This window comes from Melanerpes formicivorus, unplaced genomic scaffold, assembly GCF_026170545.1.
Source record: "Melanerpes formicivorus ecotype bairdi unplaced genomic scaffold, bMelFor1.0.p_v2 SCAF_540, whole genome shotgun sequence".
NCBI classification, from domain to species: Eukaryota; Metazoa; Chordata; class Aves; order Piciformes; family Picidae; genus Melanerpes; species Melanerpes formicivorus.
This window is the reverse complement of record NW_027142892.1, coordinates 85,001-92,500: the sequence shown is the minus strand read 5'-3', so window position 1 is coordinate 92,500 and position 7,500 is coordinate 85,001.

Below are 7,500 nucleotides of genomic sequence, written 5' to 3'. Positions count from 1 at the left end.
CAGCCACTCGTCAACTTTTTTTCTTTTCCCCGCTTTCGTTGCCGAGCCCGGGCTGGGCTCCGGCTCACGGACGAGCGAAACCCATCCAACACCGCTGAGGGTGCGCCAGCGGCCGCTCCAAACCGCCGCGCCTTTGTTCGGCCCCGCGGGTCCCCTCTCTGACCCGGGCGAAAGCCACCGAGAAGCCAGACGGACCCCTGCCCAGCCGCCTGGCGGGTGGCTTGGAGCAGCCGCTCGGCAGCGCTGCCCTGGGAGTGCTCGGCGTCGCTTGTTCCCTCATATACGGAACTGGAGGGCCGTCAGCTCCGCGAGCGCACAACCAGCCGACCTCCGCCCAGCGGCAGGTCGCAGAAATCACGCCGGCTTGTACGATGACGTAGGCGGAGGCAGAGCGCAACAGCGACCCCTTGGCGACAAGCGCGATCTCCGCGGAGAGCACGTCTACTCGCCGAGGGAGAGCACGTCTACTCGCCGAGGGAGAGCACGTCTACTCGCCGAGGGAGAGCACGTCTACTCGCCCAGGGAGAGCACGTCTACTCGCCCAGGGAGAGCACGTCTACTCGCCCAGGGAGAGCACGTCTACTCGCCCAGGGAGAGCACGTCTACTCGCCCAGGGAGAGCACGTCTACTCGCCCAGGGAGAGCACGTCTACTCGCCCAGGGAGAGCACGTCTACTCGCCCAGGGAGAGCACGTCTACTCGCCCAGGGAGAGCACGTCTACTCGCCGAGGGAGAGCACGTCTACTCGCCGAGGGAGAGCACGTCTACTCGCCCAGGGAGAGCACGTCTACTCGCCCAGGGAGAGCACGTCTACTCGCCCAGGGAGAGCACGTCTACTCGCCGAGGGAGAGCACGTCTACTCGCCGAGGGAGAGCACGTCTACTCGCCGAGGGAGAGCACGTCTACTCGCCGAGAGAGAGCACGTCTACTCGCCGAGGGAGAGCACGTCTACCTCCCGCCTGAGGGAGAGCACGGGGGGGGGGGACAAAGACAGGCGGCAGCAGCTTCGGTGAACGTCACCCGGGAGGCGACCGGGGCTGTCCCGGGGCAGTCCCGGGAAGCCGGCGTCCGACACAGGGAACCGTCAGCTGCCGGACCGGGGCGAATCCCCGCGGCCACGGCAGGGGTGGGGGCTCGAAGACAGCCGGCAGCCGCTTCGGTGAACGTCACCCGGGAGGAGACTGGGGCCCTCCCGGGACCGTCCCGGGAAGACGACGTTCGGCACGAGATCCCGGCCGCGGCCGGACCGGCTCGAAGCCTCGCGGTCCCCGGCAGCAGCCGGAGCCGCTCGCCGCCTCGGGCTCCCGGCCCCCTACAGATCCGGCGACTCGTTCGCGGGCGGCGGGGGGAGGCAGTGGAGGGGGTGCGGGGAGAAGCGGCAGTGGAGGCGGAGGGGGGGGGGCTCGAAGACAGCCGGCAGCCGCTTCGGTGAACGTCACCCAGGAGGCGATCGGGGCCGTCCCGGGGCCGTCCCGGGATGCCGGCTTCCGGCACGGGGTCCCGGCCGCGGCCGGACCGGCTCGTATCCCCGCGGCTCCGGCAGGGGGGGGGGGGGCTCGAAGACAGCCGGCAGTCGCCTCGGTGAACGTCACCCGGCCGGCGACCGCGGCCGTTCCGGGGCCGTCCCGGGAAGCCTGCGACAGGCACGGGGTCCCAGCCGCGGCCGGACCGACTCGAAGCCCCGCGGCCCCGGCACGGGGGAGGCCCAAAGACTGGCGGCAGCCGCTTCGCTGAACGTCACCCGGCCGGCGACCGGGGCCGTCCCGGGGCCGTCCCGGGATGCCGGCATCCGGCACGGGGTCCCGGCCGCGGCCGGAGCGGCTCGAATCCCCGCGGTCCCGGCAGCAGCCGGAGCCGCTCGCCGTTCGGGCTCCCGGCACCCTACGGATCCGCCGACTCGTTCGCCGGCGGCGGGGGGAGGCAGTGAAGGGGGTGCGGGCAGAAGCGGCCGCGGAGGCGGAGGGGGGGGGGGGGCTCGAAGACAGCCGTCAGCCGCTTCGGTGAACGTCACCCGGGAGGCGACCGGGACCGGCCCGGGAAGCCATCGTCCGGCCCCGGATCCCGGCCGCGGCCGGACCGGCTCGAAGCCCCGCGGCCCCGGCACGGGGGAGGCCCAAAGACTGGCGGCAGCCGCTTCGCTGAACGTCACCCGGCCGGCGACCGGGGCCGTCCCGGGGCCGTCCCGGGATGCCGGCTTCCGGCACGGGGTCCCGGCCGCGGCCGGACCGGCTCGAATCCCCGCGGTCCCGGCAGCAGCCGGAGCCGCTCGCCGTTCGGGCTCCCGGCACCCTACGGATCCGCCGACTCGTTCGCCGGCGGCGGGGGGAGGCAGTGGAGGGGGTGCGGGCAGAAGCGGCAGCGGAGGCGGAGGGGGGGGGGGGGCTCGAAGACAGCCGGCAGCCGCTTCGGTGAACGTCACCCGGCCGGCGACCGGGGCCGTCCCGGGGCTGTCCGGGGATGCCGGCTTCCGGCACGGGGTCCCGGCCGCGGCCGGACCGGCTCGAATCCCCGCGGTCCCGGCAGCAGCCGGAGCCGCTCGCCGTTCGGGCTCCCGGCACCCTACAGATCCGGCGACTCGTTCGCGGGCGGCGGGGGGAGGCAGTGGAGGGGGTGCGGGCAGAAGCGGCCACGGAGGCGGAGGGGGGGGGGGGGCTCGAAGACAGCCGTCAGCCGCTTCGGTGAACGTCACCCGGGAGGCGACCGGGACCGGCCCGGGAAGCCATCGTCCGGCCCGGGATCCCGGCCGCGGCCGGACCGGCTCGAATCCCCGCGGCCCCGGCACGGGGGAGGCCCAAAGACTGGCGGCAGCCGCTTCGCTGAACGTCACCCGGCCGGCGACCGGGGCCGTCCCGGGGCCGTCCCGGGATGCCGGCTTCCGGCACGGGGTCCCGGCCGCGGCCGGAGCGGCTCGAATCCCCGCGGTCCCGGCAGCAGCCGGAGCCGCTCGCCGTTCGGGCTCCCGGCACCCTACAGATCCGGCGACTCGTTCGCGGGCGGCGGGGGGAGGCAGTGGAGGGGGTGCGGGCAGAAGCGGCAGCGGAGGCGGAGGGGGGGGGGCTCGAAGACAGCCGGCAGCCGCTTCGGTGAACGTCACCCGGCCGGCGACCGGGGCCGTCCCGGGGCTGTCCGGGGATGCCGGCTTCCGGCACGGGGTCCCGGCCGCGGCCGGACCGGCTCGAATCCCCGCGGTCCCGGCAGCAGCCGGAGCCGCTCGCCGTTCGGGCTCCCGGCACCCTACAGATCCGGCGACTCGTTCGCCGGCGGCGGGGGGAGGCAGTGGAGGGGGTGCGGGCAGAAGCGGCAGCGGAGGCGGAGGGGGGGGGGGGGCTCGAAGACAGCCGGCAGCCGCTTCGGTGAACGTCACCCGGGAGGCGACCGGGACCGGCCCGGGAAGCCATCGTCCGGCCCGGGATCCCGGCCGCGGCCGGACCGGCTCGAATCCCCGCGGCCCCGGCACGGGGGAGGCCCAAAGACTGGCGGCAGCCGCTTCGCTGAACGTCACCCGGCCGGCGACCGGGGCCGTCCCGGGGCCGTCCCGGGATGCCGGCTTCCGGCACGGGGTCCCGGCCGCGGCCGGAGCGGCTCGAATCCCCGCGGTCCCGGCAGCAGCCGGAGCCGCTCGCCGTTCGGGCTCCCGGCACCCTACGGATCCGCCGACTCGTTCGCCGGCGGCGGGGGGAGGCAGTGGAGGGGGGTGCGGGCAGAAGCGGCAGCGGAGGCGGAGGGGGGGGGGCTCGAAGACAGCCGTCAGCCGCTTCGGTGAACGTCACCCGGGAGGCGACCGGGACCGGCCCGGGAAGCCATCGTCCGGCCCCGGATCCCGGCCGCGGCCGGACCGGCTCGAAGCCCCGCGGTCCCGGCAGCAGCCGGAGCCGCTCGCCGTTCGGGCTCCCGGCACCCTACGGATCCGGCGACTCGTTCGCTGGCGGCGGGGGGAGGCAGTGGAGGCGGTGCGGGGAGAAGCGGCAGCGGAGGCGGAGGGGGGGGCGGGGGGGACGATAGTGGCGGGGGGGCGGGGGGGTGCTCGAAGGCAGCCGGCAGCCGGTTCGGTGAACATTCGCCGGGGCGGGGGGGGCGACCTGTCCGTGCCCGGGGCAGCCCCGGGAAGCCGGCAGCCAGCACGGGGTCCCGGCAGCACCTGTTCCCTGCCCTGGGACTTGCCGTGCCCGGCGGCCGGTTGCCGGGTGGGGGGAGCGAGGAGAGGCGGGGCGCAGCGGCCGGGGCAGCGCCGGGCCGCAGCGGGGGGGCTGGGCGGGTGGGGTAGGCGTCGAGCGGCAAGCCCTCGGCTGCAGCGAATGTTCGGCGGTGCGGGGCGGGGGGGGGGACGGGACGACACGTTGGGGGCGCCGAGTCCGAGCCACCCCCGGCCCCAGGGGCGGCCGGAGGGGGAGGCCGGTGCCTGGCCCTGGGAGCTGCTGGGCGCCGGATGGCCGAGGGTGCGTCAGAAGCCGCCCGAGCGGTCGAGCAGGTCCTCCAGAAAGGCCTAGGGTGGCTTCGAGGGCCCCGGGAGCAGTCGAGGGAGGCCTCCAGGCAGGTCTGGAGTGGATGGGAGGCCTTCCAAAGCAGACAAGGGAGGCTGCCAGCGGGGCCTAGGCTGGCACTGCAGCCTGTAAATGGTTGGGGGGGGGGGCCTCTGGTGCGGCCTGGAGTCTCTGGGTGGCGTCCAGAGAGGTGCAAAAGATCCTCTGGTGCGGCCTGTGGTGGCGGAGAAGCCTGCAGAGCGTGCGGGGGAGGCTTCTGGTGCGGCCTGGGGTGGCTGAGAAGCCTGCAGAGCGTGCGGGAGAGGCTTCTGCTGCGGCCTGGGGTGGCTGAGAAGCCTGCAGAGCGTGCGGGAGAGGCTTCTGCTGCGGCCTGGGGTGGCTGAGAAGCCTGCAGAGCGTGCGGGAGAGGCTTCTGCTGAGGCCTGGGGTGGCTGAGAAGCCTGCAGAGCGTGCGGGAGAGGCTTCTGCTGCGGCCTGGGGTGGCTGAGAAGCCTGCAGAGCGTGCGGGGGAGGCTTCTGTTGGGGCCTGGGGTGGGTCAGAAGCCTACAGAGCGTGCGGGGGAGGCTTCTGGTGCGGCCTGGGGTGGGTCGGAGGCCTGCAGAGCGTGCGGGAGAGGCTTCTGTTGGGGCCTGGGGTGGCTGAGAAGCCTGCAGAGCGTGCGGGGGAGGCTTCTGGTGCGGCCTGGGGTGGCTGAGAAGCCTGCAGAGCGTGCGGGGGAGGCTTCTGCTGCGGCCTGGGGTGGCTGAGAAGCCTGCAGAGCGTGCGGGAGAGGCTTCTGCTGCGGCCTGGGGTGGGTCGGAAGCCTGCAGAGCGTGCGGGGAGAGGCTTCTGTTGGGGCCTGGGGTGGCTGAGAAGCCTGCAGAGCGTGCGGGAGAGGCTTCTGCTGCGGCCTGGGGTGGCTGAGAAGCCTGCAGAGCGTGCGGGAGAGGCTTCTGGTGCGGCCTGGGGTGGCTGAGAAGCCTGCAGAGCGTGCGGGGGAGGCTTCTGGTGCGGCCTGGGGTGGCTGAGAAGCCTGAAGAGCGTGCGGGAGAGGCTTCTGGTGCGGCCTGGGGTGGCTGAGAAGCCTGCAGAGCGTGCGGGGGAGGCTTCTGGTGCGGCCTGGGGTGGCTGAGAAGCCTGCAGAGCGTGCGGGAGAGGCTTCTGCTGCGGCCTGGGGTGGCTGAGAAGCCTGCAGAGCGTGCGGGGGAGGCTTCTGCTGCGGCCTGGGGTGGCTGAGAAGCCTGCAGAGCGTGCGGGGGAGGCTTCTGCTGCGGCCTGGGGTGGCTGAGAAGCCTGCAGAGCGTGCGGGGGAGGCTTCTGGTGCGGCCTGGGGTGGCTGAGAAGCCTGCAGAGCGTGCGGGGGAGGCTTCTGCTGCGGCCTGGGGTGGGACGGAAGCCTGCAGAGCGTGCGGGAGAGGCTTCTGCTGCGGCCTGGGGTGGGTCGGAAGCCTGCAGAGCGTGCGGGAGAGGCTTCTGTTGGGGCCTGGGGTGGCTGAGAAGCCTGCAGAGCGTGCGGGAGAGGCTTCTGCTGCGGCCTGGGGTGGCTGAGAAGCCTGCAGAGCGTGCGGGAGAGGCTTCTGGTGCGGCCTGGGGTGGCTGAGAAGCCTGCAGAGCGTGCGGGAGAGGCTTCTGGTGCGGCCTGGGGTGGCTGAGAAGCCTGCAGAGCGTGCGGGAGAGGCTTCTGCTGCGGCCTGGGGTGGCTGAGAAGCCTGCAGAGCGTGCGGGAGAGGCTTCTGCTGCGGCCTGGGGTGGCTGAGAAGCCTGCAGAGCGTGCGGGAGAGGCTTCTGCTGCGGCCTGGGGTGGCTGAGAAGCCTGCAGAGCGTGCGGGAGAGGCTTCTGCTGCGGCCTGGGGTGGCTGAGAAGCCTGCAGGGCGTGCGGGAGAGGCTTCTGCTGCGGCCTGGGGTGGGTGGGAAGCCTGCAGAGCGTGCGGGGGAGGCTTCTGGTGCGGCCTGGGGTGGCTGAGAAGCCTGCAGAGCGTGCGGGGGAGGCTTCTGGTGCGGCCTGGGGTGGCTGAGAAGCCTGAAGAGCGTGCGGGAGAGGCTTCTGGTGCGGCCTGGGGTGGCTGAGAAGCCTGCAGAGCGTGCGGGGGAGGCTTCTGGTGCGGCCTGGGGTGGCTGAGAAGCCTGCAGAGCGTGCGGGAGAGGCTTCTGCTGCGGCCTGGGGTGGCTGAGAAGCCTGCAGAGCGTGCGGGAGAGGCTTCTGCTGCGGCCTGGGGTGGGTCGGAAGCCTGCAGAGCTTGCGGGGGAGGCTTCTGGTGCGGCCTGGGGTGGGTCGGAAGCCTGCAGAGCATGCGGGGGAGGCTTCTGCTGCGGCCTGGGGTCTCTGGGTGGCCTCTAGAGAGGTGCAAAAGACCCTCTGGGTTGGGCTGGGGTGGCTCTTGGACCCCTGCCACACAGTGGAGAGAGGCCTCCGGCCCGCCACCTGTGTCCCTGTGTGCCTGAGTGCCTGTGTCCCTGTGTCCCTGTGTCCCTGTGTCCCTGTGTCCCTGTGTCCCTGAGTGCCTGAGTGCCTGTGTCCCTGTGTCCCTGTGTCCCTGAGTGCCTGAGTGCCTGAGTGCCTGTGTCCCTGTGTCCTTGTGTCCCTGTGTCCCTGTGTCCCTGTGTGCCTGAGTGCCTGTGTCCCTGTGTCCCTGTCTGTGTACCTGTGTGCGAGAGTGTCCGGCACGCCACCCAGCGGCGGCGGGCAAGCAGGTAGGCGGGTGGGCGGGCCGGCGAGGGCCAGTGTGAGTTTGGGGGGTGGGAGGGGAGGCGGCAGCTGGAAGCGTCAGAGGAGGGGGCGTGGCTCCGGCTGGCCCCGGGAGCAGGTTCCCGGGACCGGGACCGGCTGGACCCGGCGGGTGGTTGATCCCGGGGCGGGGGGCAGAGGCGGCGGGAAGCGGCAGCTGCGTGTGCGGCGGGGGGGTGGAGGGCGAACCGCGGCGGGAAGCGGATGCTTCAGAGCAGGTTACGGGGGCGGGGACGGACGACACCACCTGTCCCCGCCCCGGGACGGGCTGGACCCGGCGCCCTGGACCCGGCGCCGTGTACCCGCCGCCGCCC